General features: G+C 46.6%; 1 protein-coding gene across 2 annotated transcripts in view; it reads right to left on the bottom strand.

Annotated features, from left to right (window-relative positions):
* Nucleotides 1-16,921, bottom strand: part of MAPKAP1 (MAPK associated protein 1) — a 239,854-nt gene extending 222,933 nt beyond the window's left edge. Inside the window, exon 1 of one of the 2 annotated variants that reach the window (XM_075322833.1) lies at nucleotides 16,798-16,921. The gene's annotated coding sequence lies outside the window, so the exon portion shown is untranslated. The remainder of the gene's footprint in view (nucleotides 1-16,797) is intronic. The other variant, XM_075322834.1, reaches the window with a different exon arrangement.
* Between the last annotated feature and the right edge of the window lie 3,005 nt (nucleotides 16,922-19,926).

Genomic DNA, 19,926 nt, shown 5'->3' with positions numbered 1-19,926 from the left:
TTTCTGCCAAGATGGGGGATGGGGTGCAGAGTGTACATTAATGAGAAAAAAAATTAACTTTTTTGAATTTACCAAATGGCTGCAATGAAACAAAGAGTGAAAAAATTAAAGGGGTCTGAATACTTTCCGTACCCACTGTACATACGAGATGTTCCCTCAATGGCAGATGCTGAGAGATAAATTGATGGGGCATGTTGAAATTCAGCATGCCCGGTCCTTTTGCTCTCATGGAAGATAGGCCTGTACCAGGAGGTGTCCACATTACATGGATGGTGACTACCTCTAAACTTTATCCAAACCTTCAGCTTGAGTTCCAGCAATATGCCGATACCAACTCTTTTTTTTGGATATTTTAAGGATCAAAAAACGAGTCACAAACCCATATCTGAATGAGGTTGAGCATGCGCAGCCCCGCTCCATTACTTCTTATGGGACTGCTAGAGAGCTAAGCACTGAACTCACCTATATGATACAGAAGGAATGGGGCAGAAGGGTACATGCTCGACCCCCGCTCTATCCAGACCCCCAGCAATCAACAACTTATCCCCTATTTTATGAACCTGGGACAACCCTGTCTACTTTGATTATTTCCAGTTTCGGGGTGTGTCAGAGTTCCTGAATTTTACTCTGTCGACAATTCCCACATTGTGCTCTGCCGCTGTTCACCATCACTGTGCATGGGAATCAGAAGACCGGGACAAAACAAATCACCGGATCTGGACACTTCCACAGGAGTCAATTATTAACTTGATCAATAGTGGATTGTGAAGTGCTTTGTGCAAAAAACAAACCCTGCTCGCACCCCCCGCCGTCAGGTCCCGGTGCTCGTCATACACACAAAGGCACATTATTTAGGTCTATAGTTTTAAAAAAGAAAAATAGAAAACCGGCAGACCTATTAAGCAAGTCTCTTGAAGTGAAAAATGTAGGCACAGATAGTACTGTGTCCTGTCTCTTACATAGAATGACGTAGGTACAGATAGTACTGTCTCCTGTCTCTTACATAGAATGACATAGGAGGCAGTACTATCTGTGCCTATGTCATTCTATGTAAGAGACAGGAGGCAGTACTATCTGTACCTACGTCATTCTATGTAAGAGACAGGAGGCAGTACTATCTGTGCCTGTCTCTTACATAGAATGACGTAGGTACAGATAGTACTGCCTCCTGTCTCTTACATAGAATGACGTAGGCACAGATAGTACTGCCTCCTGTCTCTTACATAGAATGACGTAGGCACAGATAGTACTGCCTCCTGTCTCTTACATAGAATGACGTAGGCACAGATAGTACGGTCTCATGTCTCTTACATAGAATGACGTAGGCACAGATAGTACTGTCTCATGTCTCTTACATAGAATGACGTAGGCACAGATAGTACTGTCTCCTGTCTCTTACATAGAATGACGTAGGCACAGATAGTACTGCCTCCTGTCTCTTACATAGAATGACGTAGGCACAGATAGTACTGCCTCCTGTCTCTTAGGGTACCTTCACACTTTAGCGATGCAGCAGCGATCCGACCAGCGATCTGACCTGGTCAGGATCGCTGCTGCATCGCTACATGGTCGCTGGTGAGCTGTCAAACAGGCAGATCTCACCAGCGACCAGTGACCAGCCCCCAGCCAGCAGCGACGTGCAAGCGACGCTGCGCTTGCACGGAGCCGGCGCCTGGAAGCTGCGGACACTGGTAACTAAGGTAAACATCGGGTATGGTTACCCGATGTTTACATTAGTTACCAGCGCACACCGCTTAGCGTGTGCAGGGAGCAGGAGCCGGCAGCACAGGCAGTGTGAGAACTGCGGAGGCTGGTAACTAAGGTAAATATCGGGTAACCACCTTGGTTACCCGATGTTTACCTTAGTTACCAGCCTCCGCAGCTCTCACGCTGCCTGTGCTGCCGGCTCCTGCTTGCTTCATTTGTCGCTCTCTCGCTGTCACACACAGCGATCTGTGTGTCACAGTGGGAGAGCGCCTTTGAAGAAAACGAACCAGGGCTGTGTGTAACGAGCAGCGATCTCGCAGCAGGGGCCAGATCACTGTTCAGTGTCACACACAGCGAGATCGCTAATGAGGTCACAAAAAACGTGACTCAGCAGCGATCTCAGTAGCGATCTCGCTGTGTGTGAAGCACCCCATACATAGAATGACGTAGGCACAGATAGTACTGCCTCCTGTCTTTTACATAGAATGACGTAGGCACAGATAGTACTGTCTCCTGTCTTTTGCATAGAATGACGTAGGCACAGATAGTACTGCCTCTTGTCTCTTACATAGAATGACGTAGGCACAGATAGTACTGCCTCTTGTCTCTTACATAGAATGACGTAGGCACAGAAAGTACTGCCTCCTGTCTCTTACATAGAATGACGTAGCCACAGATAGTACTGTCTCATGTCTCTTACATAGAATGACGTAGGCACAAATAGTACTGTCTCATGTCTCTTAGGCTAGTTTCACACTTGCGTTGAGCGGTATCCGTTGCATTGCGTTGTGTGACGAATGCAACGGATGTGTTGCATAAAGTGGCACAACGGATGCAACGGATGCTGCAAAACAACGGAATCCGTTTTGATTTTTTATTTTTTTATTTTTTTTTACAGTTTTACCAGCGGCAGACTATTGTGAACGATCAGCTGATCGCTCCCTGCAGCCGGCCGCCGGGTGATCAGCTGAGTGCTGTCTCTTGCCGGCGCCCGGGCATGCCGGCGGGCGGGCACTCAGCTGAGTGCTGTGACTTGCCGGCGGCCGGTCGCTCAGCTGAGCGCTGTCGCTTGCCGACGGCCGGGCGCTCAGCTGAACGTTCGGCCACCGCGAGCTAAAATAAAGTTTGTGATTTAAAAAAAAAAAAAAAAAGCATGCGCAGTGAAATCCAGAGGATTCCGCTGCTCAAAACAACGTTACATGCTGCGTTCCTCCCGCTGGGCGGAAGCAACGGAGCGTCTCCCAGCGGAAGCAACGCAGGTCCTTTTGGTACAATCCGTCACCCATACAAGTCTATGGGACACAGCGGAATCCGTTAACGGATTCCGCTGTTTTCCAAAAGGGCGGATTGTAACGGAAGGAAAACAACGCAAGTGTGAAAATACATAGAATGACGTAGGAACAGATAGTACTGTCTCCTGTCTCTTATATAGAAAGATGTAGGCACAGATAGTATTGCTTCTTGTCATGAAGTGAATGATATAAGCACAGATAGTACTGCCTCCTGTCTTTTGAAGTGTCTGATAAACACAGATAGTAGTGGCTCCTCTCTAACAGAGAATGGTAAAGGCACAGATAGTACTGTCTCTTGTTTCTTGGAGTGAATAATATAGGCACAGATAGTACTACCTCCTGTCTCTTGGAGTGAATGTTATAGGCACACATAGGACTGCCACCGGTCTCTTGAAGTGAATAACATACGCACAGATTGAGAGACAGGCGGTAGTACTATCTGTGTCTTCATCATTATCTGTTAGACAGGAGTCAGAGCTAATTGTGCATATACTATTCACTTCAAGGGACAGGAGACAGTACTATCTGTGACTAAATCATTTCATATGAAAGACAAAGGGTAATACAATCTGTGCCTTCATCAATCACTGTGAGAGACAGGTGGCAGTATGCAGATGTTGTGTGCACATACAATAAAACTATGTTCAGACGTTGCTTTTTGCTGCTTTTTTTCTGCACCAAAACTGCTCTCTTGGCAGTAAAAAGCTGCTTCTAAAAATCAAGTTTTGCTGAATTTTTTATGCTTTTTTTATGCATTTTTTATCTGCGTTTTTGATGTGTCATTTGTCTTCAGTATATGTTTAAGGAGAATCTTAATCAGGTTTTTGCTGCCTCATCTGAGAGCAGCATGATATAGGCAAAGAGACCCTGAATCTAATGATGTACAGTCATATGAAAAAGTTTGGGCACCCCTATTAATGTTAACCTTTTTTCTTTATAACAATTTGGGGTTTTTGCAACAGCTATTTCAGTTTCATATATCTAATAACTGATGGACTGAGTAATATTTCTGGATTGAAATGAGGTTTATTGTACTAACAGAAAATGTGCAATCCGCATTTAAACAAAATTTGACCGGTGTAAAAGTATGGGCACCCTTATCAATCTCTTGATTTGAACACTCCTAACTACTTTTTACTGACTTACTAAACCACTAAATTGGTTTTGTAACCTCATTGAGCTTTGAACTTCATAGGCAGGTGTATCCAATCATGAGAAAAGGTGTTTAAGGTGGCCACTTGCAAGTTGTTCTCCTATTTGAATCTCCTATGAAGAGTGGCATCATGGGCTCCTCAGAACAACTCTCAAATGATCTGAAAACAAAGATTATTCCACATAGTTGTTCAGGGGAAGGTACAAAAAGTTGTCTCAGAGATTTAAACTGTCAGTTTCCACTGCGAGGAACATAGTAAGGAAATGGAAGAACACAGCTACAGTTCTTGTTAAGCCCAGAAGTGGCAGGCCAAGAAAAATATCAGAAAGGCAGAGAAGAAGAATGGTGAGAACAGTCAAGGACAATCCACAGACCACCTCCAAAGACCTGCAGCATCATCTTGCTGCAGATGGTGTCAATGTGCATCGGTCAACAATACAGCGCACGTTGCACAAGGAGAAGCTGTATGGGAGAGTGATGCGAAAGAAGCAGTTTCTGCAAGCACGCCACAAACAGAGTCGCCTGAGGTATGCAAAAGCACATTTGGACAAGCCAGTTACATTTTGGAAGAAAGTCCTGTGGACTGATAAAACAAAGATTGAGTTGTTTGGTCATACAAAAAGGCGTTATGCATGGAGGCAAAAAAAACGCGGCATTCCAAGAAAATCACTTGCTACCCACAGTAAAATTTGGTGGAGGTTCCATCATGCTTTGGGGCTGTGTGGCCAATGTCGGCACCAGGAATCTTGTTAAGGTTGAGGGTCGCATGGATTCAACTCAGTATCAGCAGATTCTTGACAATAATGTGCAAGAATCAGTGACGAAGTTGAAGTTAAGCAGGGGATGGATATTTCAGCAAGACAATGATCCAAAACACCGCTCCAAATCTACTCAGGCATTCATGCAGAGGAACAATTACAATGTTCTGGAATGGCCATCCCAGTCCCCAGACCTGAAAAGCATTGAACATCTGTGGGATGATTTGAAGCGGCTGTCCATGCTCGGCGACCATCAAACTTAACTGAACTGGAATTGTTTTGTAAACAGGAATGGTGAAATATACCTTCATCCAGGATCCAGGAACTCATTAAAAGCTACAGGAAGCGACTAGAGGCTGTTATTTTTGCAAAAGGAGGATCTACAAAAAATTAATGTCACTTTTATGTTGAGGTGCCCATACTTATGCACCTGTCAAAGTTTGTTTAAATGCGGATTGCACATTTTCTGTTAGTACAATAAACCTCATTTCAATCCAGAAATATTACTCAGTCCATCAGTTATTAGATATATGAAACTGAAATAGCTGCTGCAAAAACCCAAATTGTTATAAAGAAAAAAGGTTAACATTAATAGGGGTGCACAAACTTTTTCATATGACTATCACTTACATTACTGCCTGCAGCCATTCAGACACAATCAGAATATTTAGATTTAGCAACACAGCAGAGCTGAGAGAGCTGTCCCGCCCACAGAGATGGTACATTGACAATGAGGTGTCAGTCAGAGGAGGGAGCGTGCTGGACTGCCATGAGCGCGACATTGTAGTCCTGCAATGATAAGGGTCATGCTGCTTAAACAAATATAGCAAATAACAGATCAGTCTTTGACAAGACAGGTATAACTGAGTTCTCGGTTTTAACCAGGGCTGTGGAGTTGGTGGGCCAAACCTCCGACTCCTCAATTTCCTCGATTACGGCGATGACTCCACAACTCCAACCTCCCTCATACATGACTCAGGTTTGTGGTTCATCCTTGTGTGCAATTTTGAGATACCTGAAGGTGCCTCATTCATCAGTACAAACAAGATGGGAATGTCCAACTATCATACTGTTCAGGAAGGAGACGGGTTCTGCGTACCAGAGATGAACATGCTTTGGTCAGACATGTGCATATCAACCCAAGAATACAAGCAAAAGACCTTGTGAAGATGCTGGTGGAAGCTGGTAAGATTGTGTCATTAGCCACAGCGAAACAAGTACTGTATCAACATGGGCTGAAAGGCCACTTTGCCAGGAAGAAGCCATTACTCCAAAAGAAACAAAAAAAAGCCAGATTAATGTATGCAAATGCACACAGGCACAAAGACCTTAATTTTTAGAGATGTCCTGTGGTCTGACAAAACTAAAACTGAACTGTTTGTCCATACTGACCATTGCTACATTTGGAGGATAAAAGGAGACGTTTTGAAGCCGAAGAATACCATCCCAACTGTGAAACACGGGGGTGGCATATTGTGAGGTTGTTTTGCTCGGGAGGGACTGGTGCACTTCACAAAATAGATGTGGCATCAAGAGGAAAGAAGATTATGTGGAATACTGAAATGGAGTGGCCATCACAAAGCCCTGATCTCAGTCCTATTGAAAATTTATGGGCAAAGCTGAAAAGGCCGGTGTGAGCGGCGACCTACAAACATGGCTCAGTTACACCAGTTCCTACAGATGTGTCTTTGTAGAGAGATGAGGGAAAAACATGCAGATGCGTCTGTATAGAGAGTGGAGGGAAAAACCTGCAGATGTGTCTTTACAGAGAGCGGACGGAAAAATCTGCAGATGTGTCTTTATAGAGAGTGGAGGGAAACTTCTGGTTTCAACTGTATTTTAGGAGTCAGAGAATTTTATAACAACCCCGAATCTGACTCCACTAACATGGACACCAACTCCACAGCCCTGGTTTTAATCCTTGCAACATGCTAGTCTCAGATTTTATAGCAAAAACCTGCTGACAGATCCCCTTTAAATAAAGTTCGTTTCATTCACCACAAAAGCATCAAAAGACGCAGCTGCGTTTTTGCACCCTCTCATTGCTTTCAATGGTGAAAAACATGGCAAAAAAGTTGGAAAAAAAATTGACATGCTGCTTTTTTTTTTTTAAAAAAAAAAAAAAAAGCCGTTTTATATTTCAGTCAGGAAAAATAACACTTGCGTGCATGAGATTTCTGGAATCTCATGGCTTTTGCTGATACTGTAAAAATAGGAATTACTACCTACCGGTAATGATGTTTCCAGGATCCATCATGACAGCACCACAGGAGTTGCTTCCTCCGCCCTCTACAGGGACAGGAACACAAGAGGTTAAAAACCCCTCCCCCTCCCAACCTCTCCAGTGGCTTTTCAAGTACCACACCAGGATGGGTATAACACCACGTTTATTTATGCTTGAGCTACATACAATGTAAATGCACACGCAGTAGAACAAAGGGAGGGAAATAAGGGTGCTGCCATGATGGATCCTGGAAACATCATTACCGGTAGGTAGTAATTCCTATTTTCCAGGACCACATGACAGCACCACAGGAGAATACCAAATTAATTTATCCTTGGGGGGGGGGGGGGAACTATCCAACTTGTAGTGTCTACAAAAAGTGTTGGGACCTGACCAAGTGGCAGTTTTGCAAATCTGGTCTAGAGAAGCCCCCGCCCTTTCTGCCCAACTGGTAGATAGTGATCTAGTGGAGTGGGCTCTAAAGGTGATCAGGCGGGGTCTTTCCCGCCAATTGATGGGTTAGGTCCACAATATCCTCAACCTATCGAGACAGGACAGCCTTAGATGCCGATTTGCCTCGATTTTTCCCCCTAAACTGAAGGAATAAGGTGAAGTCCAAATTCCAGTTCCGGGTGGCCTCCAAATAGCTCGGCACTGTTCGCTTCACATCCAAGGAATGCAGCCGCTGTTCCTTTTGGTTCGTGTAGTTGTGGCAGAAGGATGGCAAAACTACTTCCTGTTCTAGGTTAGCAGAGGAGACCACCTTGGGGCGAAACGTCGGATCAAGTTTCAGCACAATTCTGTCATCCAGAACCTGAAGATACGGCTCCCTGATAGACAAAGCCTGTAATTCACCAATCCGCTTAGCCATGGTGATGGCCACTAAAAACACCGTCTTGAAGGACAAATGTTCCATCGAAATGGTAGACAAGGGCTCAAAAGGAGAATCACAAAGGCCATTGAGCACCAAGGTCAGATCCCAGGGAGGCACTGTGGGCCAAATTGTAGGGCGAAGGCGCTGAATCCCCTTCACGAATCTGGCAATCCAGGGATTGGATGCCAGTGGCATGTCAAAGAAGACGCTGAGCGCTGATATTTGGACCTTCAAAGTGCTAGGCGTAAGACCCTTGCGGAATCCCAGTTGCAGGAAATCCAAGAGTTTCGGAATATTAGGCCGAGAACTGTCAGCAGGTTCTTCACCCAAAAAAGAGCAGAATTTCTTCCAGATCTTCCCGTAGATAGCAGGGCTGTGGAGTCGGAGTCGGAGTCGTGGAGTCGGAGTCGGAGCTCATTTTGGTGGAGTCGGAGTCGGAGTTGGAGTCGGTATAAAATGCACCGACTCCGACTCCTAAAATATATAATAAATTGGGGACAGGAGTGCAATGCAGAATGTGCTGAATATTTTACTAAATAATAACATTTAGTATAATGCTTATATTTAAGTGAAAAATTTATTGTAGTATAATGTGAACATCAGACATTTAATTGTTTTTATGATACAATAATCAAGATATTTGGATAGAACATAAAATATTTATTGGATACAACTTTAGAAAACAAAAAACTAATAAATTGTAAATATGTAATATTATATATATATACACAGTGTATATACACACACAAGATATATATGTAATCTACTGTATATTACATAGTGTATTACATATTTACAATTTATTACAGTTTTTTGTGTTCTAAAGTTGTATCCAATAAATATATTTTATGTTCTATCCAAATATCTTTATTATTGTATCATAAAAATTATTAAATGTCTAATGTTCACATACACATATTCATGTACTACAATAAATTTTTCACCTAACTATAAGCAATATATGTAGGAGTCGGAGTCGGAGCCGGAGTCGGAGTCGGAGCCGGAGTCGGAGTCGGTGCAAGAGAATTTGAGGAGTCGGAGTCGGAGTCGGAGTCGAAGGTTTGGCTTACCGACTCCACAGCCCTGGTAGATAGTCCGGTTAATCTGCTTACGACTTGCCTGGAGTGTAGAGATGACATCAAGCGACAAGCCTTTTCGTCTCAGGAACCTCCCTTCAAGATCCAGGCCGACAGCTGAAGGTGACCCAGGTCCGGGTGAAGCACTGGACCCTGGCTGAGGAGATCGCCCGTCAGGGGAAGGAGGACCGGATCTGCAACTGACAGGTTTCTGAGTAAAGAGAACCAGCTCCGTTTGGGCTATGAGAATCACATGGGCGCCGTCCTGTTGAATCTTCCGGAGTACTCTGGGGAGCAATGGCAGGGGTGGAAAGGCGTACACCAATCCCACGGACCATGGCTGGGCCATGGCGTCGATCGCAGCAGGAGCATCCCGGGGATTCAGAGAAAAGAAGATTTTCAGTTTGGCATTGGTTCTGGACGCGAACAAATCCACCTGGGGTTTTCCCCATCGTTTTACTAGATCCTGAAAGACACTGTCCTTCAGCTCCCATTCCGAGGGGTCGATCGTGCGCCTGCTCAGGAAGTCTGCGAGATGGTTGTCCGACGAGCCCCTGAGATGGACAGCCAAGATGGAGAGAACCATGCGTTCTGCCCACTGAAAGATCCGCGATGCCAGAGCCTGCAGGGGTGGGTGGCGAGAGCCCCCTTGATGACGAAGGAAGGCTACCGTCGTAACCTTGTCCGAGAGGACCCGAACATGACGACCGTGGAATAAGGGAGGAGCCGCCTGCAGTGCCTGCCAGACCGCTTGTAGCTCCCTGAAATTGGATGACTGGGTCGACACCTCCAGGGGCCACCTGCCTTGAAAGTTAAGGGAGTTCACATGGGCGCCCCAGCCCGTCTAACTTGCATCGGTTGTGAGCGTGACGGATGGCGAACAGTCCCACAGAACGCCAAATTGAAGATTTTTCTTGCACATCCACCATCTGAGACCTTGAATGACCTGAGGGGTCAGGGAAATCTTGCAATGTAGGGACCAGCGGGACCCTACAGTGTATGACAGGATCAGCTTTTGGAGTGGCCTGGAGTGAAACTGACTCCAGCGAACACATTGGATGCAGGAAGTCATCATGCCCAGGATGCTCATGGCCTCTCTGACGGAGCACTGGTTCTTTCGGCCGAAGCTCCGAATTTTCAACCTGATGTCTACTATTTTTTGAGACGGCAAAAAGGATGTTCGCGCATCGGAGTCCAGAAGAATGCCCAGAAACACCTTTCTCGTCTCCGCCCTGAGATTGGACTTCTGAACGTTTATGATCCAGCCGAGGGACGTCAGCAGAGCCAAGGTGGTGGTGATTGACCGGGAGAGCTCCTCCGGGGAATCCGCCAACAGCAGAAGGTCGTCCAGGTAAGGGACAATGGACACGTCGGATCTTCGCAGGTGCGCCACAACTTCCATCATTAACTTCGTGAACACCCTGGGAGCAGAAGAGAGCCCGAATGGAAGGCACCGGAACTGGAAATGATACATTACTCCATGCCTCTCTAACGCAATTCTCAGGTATTTCTGGTAGTGTGGGTGAATGGCTATGTGGTAGTATGCGTTTTTCAAATCTACCGTGGCCATGACGGAATGCGTGTTGAGAAGAGGGATGGTGGATTTGATTGATTCCATCCGGAATCTTTTGTACCGGACCCACCGATTGAGGGGCTTTAAATTTATGATCGTCCGGAATTCTCCGGAGGGCTTGGGAACAGAGAATAGGGAAGAATAGTGGCCCTGGAACTGTTCTGAGATCGGAACCGGGAGGACTGCTCCGGTGTGTAGTAAGGCATCCACATCCGACCATAGGCGGTTGGCAAGGGACTGCGACTGTGTTTTCGTCAGGAGGAATCTGGTAGGGGGGTCCCTGAAAATTCTATCCGTAGACCCTCCCCCACCACTCGAAGGACCCATGGATTGGACGTTATCTTTTGCCAGTTGCCCAAAAACTTGATGAGCCTCCCCCCGATAATGGCGTCAGGATCTATCCTGCTTTCTTCGGGGTTTGAAGTGGGGTTGTCTATCTGGGCCGCCCTTATGGAAACCCCACCTGCCCGTCTTACCCCTACCCTTATAGTCCTGCCTAGCGGGACGAAACCTCCGGGAGGGAAGGGAACGTGGAGGTCTAACCTCCGGGAAACCGCCCTTTTTATAGGAAGCTTTCTCTAGAATTTCATCTAGAGCAGGACCGAACACCCGGGCACCCGAAAAGGGGATGGAGCACAGCTTATTTTTGGACGCTCCGTCACCAGACCAGGTTTTCAACCATATGGCCCTGCGGGCAGAATTAGTAAGGGCCTCATTCCTGGCAGAAAACCGCTCCGACTCAGCGGAAGCATCTGCCATGAATCCGGTTGCCAGCTTCAGCAGAGGAAGAGATTCCAAGATGGCGTCTCTAGGGACGTTATCCCGAACCTGAGTTTCCAGGTCCGACAACCAACGGGACATAGACCGAGCTACGGAAGTAGCGGCAATGTTGGCCTTAATGGTGGCTGCAGAAGCCTCCCAAGCTTTTTTAAGAAGGCCATCAGCCTTCCTATCCATGGAGTCCCGGAGACCCGAGGAGTCATCAAACGGGATTGACGTCTTTCGTGCGACTTTCGCTACGGGAACATCAATTTTGGGAACATCCTCCCATTCCTTGATGTCGTCGGGTTCAAACGGCAGTCTGGCTTTGAAGTCCCTGGGAACAAGCAATCTTTTCTCCGCCTCCTCCCACTCGTCCAGGATCATAGCACGCACATGGTGATTTACTGGAAAGACCCTATGGCGCTGAGACCGGAGTCCCCCAAACATTTCATCCTGTATGGTCCGCGGCTTTTCCGTACATTTCTTTTTGGGGATGGTGCCAGAACCCACAGAAGAACCTCCACCCTGCAAAAAAGAACAAGGCTCAGACAAGTCTCCTGGCTACAGGGCAATGAAACCCTGAAGGGCTGACACTTACAGAGACCTGGGCATCCATAGGGGCTTTAGTGTCTGAACTTTCTTTCTCATCCATCATAGGCAGTGCTGGAGTGCAGAGCCAAACGAAAAAACAAGGTACTCCCCCCCCCCCTACCCTTACAGGTTTTATTTACCTGAGTGTAGGTGCCCGGTCATCATCCTGCCGTCCAACTCCCGATTTGAATTTCGTGCCAAATTTCCGGCCGCCCGGAAACCGGAAGTGCAGCGTCTGGGCATGCGCCGGCGTTCTCCACTCCGTGCCCGGAAGCATCGTGTGGCTGGAGGCAGGAGGCCGAGAGCCCTCCCCCCGGAGGGAAGCGGCAGGCGCCGGGAGCTCCTGCTCGACCGGCGCGGCTGAGGGACTCCGCGCTGCGAGGTGTCGGCCTAGGGCATCTTAACAGGCTGGAAGGAGAGAGAGCGGAGCGCCCCCCGATCCACCTGGACCCCGTACATCCCGGTAAGTTCCTATCTCCGTCCTGTACAGGGACAGGAAAAACACTGGAGAGGTTGGAGGGGTTTTTAACCTCTTGTGTTCCTGTCCCTGTAGAGGGCAGAGGAAGCAACTCCTGTGGTGCTGTCATGTGGTCCTGGAAAAGCAGCTTGTAATTTTCATTAAACTCATGAAAAAAAAAACATGCACAGAGTGAACATAGCCCAAAATGCCACTGTTCAGGTTCCTAGTAGGACTAATTAAAAAAATTTTTAAAAAAATAACAACAATAATAATAAATTATTTTCACCCACATTGACCATTGTTAAAATATTAAAATATTGTGAACACCGACGCAGGATAAAAATTAAAATAGAAAAACAAAGAAAAAATTATGTTTAATAATCTAATATATAAAGGGGTGTGTGTGTGTATGTGTCTGTCTGTCTGTCTGTCTGTGTCCGGGATTGGCATCCGCACCGTCGCAGCTACAGCCACAATATTTTGTACACTCACACTTCTGGACCCCGAGAGCGTCATAGGCTATGTTTCGAGGGGAAATTTTGACCCCGCTCTTTACAGTTATTCACCAAAAAACCTGCCTCCATTAAAGTGAATGGAGCTGGGAGCCACAGTGCAGCCAGAACTTCAGAAGAATGCGCAGCCACGCCCTTATATGGAATGTTGGCATGTCACAATGCAGCCAGGGAAAGAGACAGACAGGGAAAGAGACAGACAGGGAAAGAGACAGACAGGGAAAGAGACAGACAGGGAAAGAGACAGACAGGGAAAGAGACAGACAGGGAAAGAGACAGACAGGGAAAGAGACAGACAGGGAAAGTGACAGACAGGGAAAGTGACAGACAGGGAAAGTGACAGACAGGGAAAGTGACAGACAGGGAAAGTGACAGATAGATAGACAGACAGGGAAAGGGATTGAGACAGACGGAGAAAGAGACAGACAGACAAAGAGATAGAGAGACAGAGAGATATATACAGACAAGGTAAGAAACAGACAGACAGGGTAAGAGACAGACACAAAGAAACAGACAAAGAGACAGACTGACAGGGAAAGAGAGACAGGTTAAGAGACAGACACAAAGACAGACTGACAGGGAAAATGACAGAGATAGACAGACAGGGAAAGAGACAGACAGACAAAGAGATAGAGAGACAGAGAGAGATATACAGAGGGGGAGACAGACAGAGAATGGGAGAGAAACAGAGAGACAGTTACTATCCCGGGCAGCGCCGGGTGCTATGTTGTGAGGCGAAATTTTAACCCCGCGCGTTCGAATTTACCAATCAATTTTGCCCCTATCTACATAATGGGGAAAAAGTGAAACGAAAAGTGTTGGGGGCAAATTGACAGCTCCAGATGTGAACAAGGGGGACTTAAAGAATGAGGCGATGGCGCCAAAGAGTATATACCGTACAGTTACTAAGGTGGGGCCCCGACATGGGATACTCACCACACTCGGGGATATGAACACACACACACAAAATGCGCCACGCACTACCACGTGCTTGAACACATATACCACCCTCATCACACATCTCACCACACATACACCAACCTCACCACATAATCGCCCTAAACACACACACACAATGCACCACACACTACCACGTGCTTGAACACATATACCACCCTCATCACACATCTCACCACACATACACCAACCTCACCACATAATCGCCCTAAAACACGCACAAGTCTGGTATTATCCTTCAAAAATAAAAATCTGATTAATAAGCAGCCAAACTACAAGAACAACAAATGTACCACATAGGAAATCCGGCAGCTGTCAGTCACATGACCTGTCTATATGTGTATGTGTGAGCTAATATATACTGTCAGGGGGAGGGCTTTATGTTGCCTGGAGATTTATCAGGCTGCCAATAGCAACCAATCACAGCTTAGCTTCTATTTTGCTACAGTTAATTAATCTGAGCTCTGATTGGTTAATATAGGCAACAATTTAATAATTACATTTCTATCTATTTGTTTTGCGTTTTTTGTGTGCAGAATACATTTTTGTTAATACATTCTCTTTTGTTAACAGCAGTTATTAACCCGGGAGAAGCCGGGTAGTACAGCTAGTAGATCAATAAATATGAGAGTACTTCCCACTGAACACCAGTAGTTTCCAAATATACCAAATTCTACATATCAATACCAAAAACATGTACAAACACAAAAGCAAGGTTTGCTGTCCCTAATCAGCCTTATTCTTGCTCCTACCTTGCCGCAGAGGTTGGCACCCTAATGCTGCGCTGATGGCGACCGCGCTCACCATCGACTGTCCCTACAAGACCTAACAAGATGCGATCCTCACAAGATCTTCTTCTCTGCTCCTCTCTCATCTCCTCTTCCCACAATCGTGTACAAGATTTCTCCCGTGCATCCCCCATACTCTGGAACGCTCTACCTCAGCACATCAGACTCTCCCCTACCGTGGAAAGCTTCAAGAGGAACCTCAAGACCCACCTCTTCCAACAAGCCTACAACCTACAATAACCCTCAGTCCAGTAGACCACTGCGCAACCAGCTCTGTCCTCACCTATTGTACCATCACCCATTCCCTGTAGACTGAGCCCTCGCGGGCAGGGTCCTCTCTCCTCCTATACCAGTCTGTTTTGTACTGTTAATGATTGTTGTACGTATACCCTCTTTCACTTGTAAAGCGCCATGGAATAAATGGCGCTATAAAAATAAATAATATTATTATTATATTATTATTACTATTAATATGGGACAGTAGACCAAACCAATAAAAAGGTAACACAAATGCACAGTCGATTATCACTGGGGTAGTACCAGTATAGGGCTGCATGGTAGCTCAGTGGTTAGCACTGCAGTCTTGTGGTAGCTCAGTGGTTAGCACTGCAGTCTTGTGGTAGCTCAGTGGTTAGCACTGCAGTCTTGTGGTAGCTCAGTGGTTAGCACTGCAGTCTTGTGGTAGCTCAGTGGTTAGCACTGCAGTGCAGTCTTGCAGCGCTGGGGTCCTGGGTTCGAATCCCACCAAGGACAACATCTGCAAGGAGTTTGTATGTTCTCCCCGTGTTTGCGTGGGTTTCCTCCGGGTTCTCTGGTTTCCTCCCACACTCCAAAGACATACTGATAGGGAACTTAGATTGTGAGCCCCAATGGGGACAGTGTTCCTGATGTATGTAAAGCGCTGCGGAATATGTTAGCACTATATAAAAATAAAGATTTTTTTTTATTTTAGTACCAAAAAGATACAAAATAAATTTAACCAGGACTGAGAATAGAAGGGCAAAGGCTCAAATGTACAACTCTTTGTGAATGTGGTCAAAGACCACCCGATGTGTTTCCCCTTATAATAAGAGGTTCCTCAGGAGTGGAATAGAGAAACAAATACCAATACCTTTTTATTGGTTTGGTAGATTTGGAAATATCGGTGTTCAGTGGGAAGTATTCTCATATTTATTGATGTATTATTAAACAGAATTTTAGGAGTTTTTCATTAATTTTTGCATTTTGTACTTCTACTTTCATCAGCTTTAGTTTTTCCATAAAAATAAATTTCTTTGTGGGGGAGGGGGGTCACTTTGCTTTCCAAACAAAATGGATTAAAGAGGTCACACTGACCCAGAAATAGCGATAAAGACTACGGATAAATAAACATGCCGACGTCCAAAAGTGAACAAGGACCAATGAGACTCACCTAACGGCTCCTATATTCCTGAGTCCAAAAATAATCACCTATATCCAGGAATGTGGAGCCAGCAGGCCACTGACCAAAAAGAAAAGAGGTTCTGCAGCAGCTGATACAAGCTACGGATCAATAAAATAAACATCCTGATGTCCAAAAAATACAATAGGTATAACTCAAAAATGAACAAGGACCAATGAGAGGACCACCTATCGGCCTGTAAGACCCTGGGTCCAAAAATTATAATCTGTACCCAGGAGTGTGAAGCAGCACGCCTTTTCAGAAAAGAAAAGAGGTTCTGCAGCAGCTGAGCACGTGACCACTGTTACAGTAGGAGGCCTGTGCTTGATGACGCCGGAAAAGTACAGCAAGGAGGACAGTGTGTAATAGATCAGTAAATCTCAGGCAGATTGTGCGGTTTCCGCCATGCTTGCTTGCTGCCAGTGACTTATAAAGAGAAAACCTCTCACTTCTAGGTATGGGCAGCACTGGGGAGGGAAGGAGGACAGCTGTCTGCCTGCTGAGTACTCCCAGTGATAGGAGTACCCTGCCCTCACATTATAACCACGGGTATAATAATATCGCACACACGGCTGTCACGTTGCCGTAATACCGGGCTGTCACCGGCTCTCCAGCCTATAGAGGTGTAATAATGGCGCCGTCGTCCTCACCTGACTCAGCGCCGGCAGTTCCGGTGTGATAAAAAAAAATGTCACCGGCTCCAGGGTCTGTTGTTGTTATTACCTAAACATCAGCGGAGGAAGGATTTGATGACGTCAGGATGAGAGGGTCATGTGACCGCGCACAGAGATGACGTTCTGCGCCACGTGACGGAGCGGCGCTTCTGACTGTGGGAGGATGAGGGGGAAGCAGAGGGTGAGGCGGATGCTTGTGTTGTCAAGAAGGTGGCTAATTAGTGACCTAAAAAGGGGGTTTTATAATCATAAAGTGGAGAAAAAAAAGCAACTTTGTATTTCACCTTAGAATGCAGGGCTTTGTGTGTTTTAAGTATTAGTTTACTGCTTGTTGCCTTGGTTACCAGCCACCTTTGCAGTTTTTCAGTGGTAGCTGGTTTCCTAGGCAACTAGTTCAGCGCTTACAAGCTTTTCAGGGTCTCCACCATAGAGAGCTCGCAGTTCAGATGGTGTAACCTGCTTCAGGCTCAACCCTCCATCATTTAGTAAGGAGGAGCAGCAAGAAGAAAATCCCTCTACAAGGGGCCTGTCAGCGTGTATCAAGCCACTAAATGGCTAACGCCAGGCTTAAAGACAAGTTTAACCACTTGCCGTAGTTCACAGTATATTAAAGCACTTGTGTGGTATGGATAAAGTGTAATGGTGCAGGCTCAAAAAGTGCCATCAGCAACAGCCAGGATCAGAGCTTTCTCCAATCCCCCCCATCCGCAACAGCCAGGATCAGAGCTTTCTCCAATCCTCACCATCCGCAACAGCCAGGATCAGAGCTTTCTCCAATCCTCACCATCAGCAACAGCCAGAATCAGAGCTTTCTCCAATCCTCCCCATCCGCAATAGCCAGGATCAGAGCTTTCTCCAATCCCCACCATCCGCAACAGCCAGGATCAGAGCTTTCTCCAATCCTCACCATCAGCAACAGCCAGGATCAGAGCTTTCTCCAATCCTCACCATCCACAACAGCCAGGATCAGAGCTTTCTCCAATCCTCACCATCCACAACAGCCAGGATCAGAGCTTTCTCCAATCCTCACCATCCGCAACAGCCAGGATCAGAGCTTTCTCCAATCCTCACCATCAGCAACAGCCAGAATCAGAGCTTTCTCCAATCCTCCCCATCCGCAATAGCCAGGATCAGAGCTTTCTCCAATCCTCACCATCCGCAACAGCCAGAATCAGAGCTTTCTCCAATCCTCACCATCCGCAACAGCCAGAATCAGAGCTTTCTCCAATCCTCCCCATCCGCAATAGCCAGGATCAGAGCTTTCTCCAGTCCCTGCCATCAGCAACAAGAATAATCAGAGTTTTCTCCAATCTCCACTCTGAGCAATAGACAGGATCAGAGCTTTCTCCAATCCCCAGCAGCAATATCCAGGATTAGAGCTCTCTCCAATGACCATCAGTAATAGCCAGGATCAGAGCTCTCTCCAATCCCCAGCAGCAATATCCAGGATCAGAGCTTTCTCCAATCCGCATCAGCAACGGCAAGGATCAGAGCTTTTTCCAATCCACATCAGCAACGGCCAGGATCAGAGCTTTCTCCAATCCCCAGCAGCAATATCCAGGATTAGAGCTCTCTCCAATGACCATCAGTAATAGCCAGGATCAGAGCTCTCTCCAATCCCCAGCAGCAATATCCAGGATCAGAGCTTTCTCCAATCCGCATCAGCAACGGCAAGGATCAGAGCTTTTTCCAATCCACATCAGCAACGGCCAGGATCAGAGCTTTCTCCAATCCCCTTCAGCAACTGCCAGGATCAGAGCTTTCTCCAATCCCCGCCGTCAGCAGTATCCAGGATCAGAGCGTTCTCCAATCCCCATCAGCAACGGCAAGGATCAGAGCTTTCTCCAATCCCCATCAGCAATGGCCAGTTTCAGAGCCTTCTCCAATCCCCATCAGCAATGGCCAGGATCAGAGCTTTCTCCAATCCCCATCGGCAATGGCCAGGATCAGAGCTTTCTCCAATCCCCATCAGCAACGGCCAGAATCAGAGCCTTCTCCAATCCCCATCAGCAATGTCCAGGATCAGAGCTTTCTCCAATCCCCATCAGCAATGGCCAGGATCAGAGCTTTCTCCAATCCCCATCAGCAACTGCCAGGATCAGAGCCTTCTCCAATCCCCATCAGCAATGGCCAAGATCAGAGCTTTCTCCAATCCCTGCCATCAGCAACAGCCAGGATCACAGCTTTCTCCAATTCCTGCCATCAGCAACAGCCAGGATCAGAGTTTTTTCCAATTCCCATCAGCAATAGCATCAGAGCTTTCTCCAATCCCTACCATCAGCAACAAGAATAATCAGAGTTTTCTCCAATCTCCACTCTCAGCAATAGCCAGGATCAGAGCCTTCTCCAATCCCCATCAGCAATGGCCAGGATCAGAGCTTTCTCCAATCCCTGCCATCAGCAATAGCCAGGATCAGATCTTTCTCCAATCCCCATCAGCAACTGCCAGGATCAGAGCTTTCTCCAATCCCCATCAGCAATAGCCAGGATCAGAGCTTTCTCCAAGCCTCACCATCCGCAATAGCCAAGAACAGAGGTTTCTCCAATGCCTGCTATTAGCACAACCATGATCAGAGTTTCCTTCAATCCCTGCCATCAACAATGGCCATGATCAAACTTTCTCCAGTTCCTGCCATCTGCAATGAGCAGAATCAGAGCTTTCTCAAATCCCCATCAGCAATAGCGAGGATCAGAGCTTTCTGCACTCCCTGCCATTAGCACAGACGGGAGCAAAGTTTCCTCCAATGCCTGCCATCAGCAATAGCCAGTATAAGAGCTTTCTCCAATCCCTGCCATCAGCAACGAGCATAATCAGAGTTTTCTCCAATCCCCACCTTCAGCAATAGCCAGGATCAGCGTTTTCTCCAGTCTCCATCATCAATGGCCAGGATCAGAGCTTTCTCCAATTCCCATCAGCAACAGCCAGGATCAGAGCTTTCTCCAATCCCATTGAAGCCTCACCATCCGCAATAGCCAAGATCAAATGTTTCTCCAATGCCTGCCATTAGCACAACCATGATCAGAGTTTCCTTCAATCCCTGCCATCAACAATGACCAGGATCAAAGCTTTCTCCAGTTCCCATCAGCAATAGCTAGTAACACAGC

The sequence above is a fragment of the Anomaloglossus baeobatrachus genome, chromosome 9, assembly GCF_048569485.1.
Source record: "Anomaloglossus baeobatrachus isolate aAnoBae1 chromosome 9, aAnoBae1.hap1, whole genome shotgun sequence".
NCBI lineage: Eukaryota > Metazoa > Chordata > Amphibia > Anura > Aromobatidae > Anomaloglossus > Anomaloglossus baeobatrachus.
Note: the sequence above shows the minus strand (reverse complement) of the source record. Positions and strands in the feature narration are given on the sequence as shown.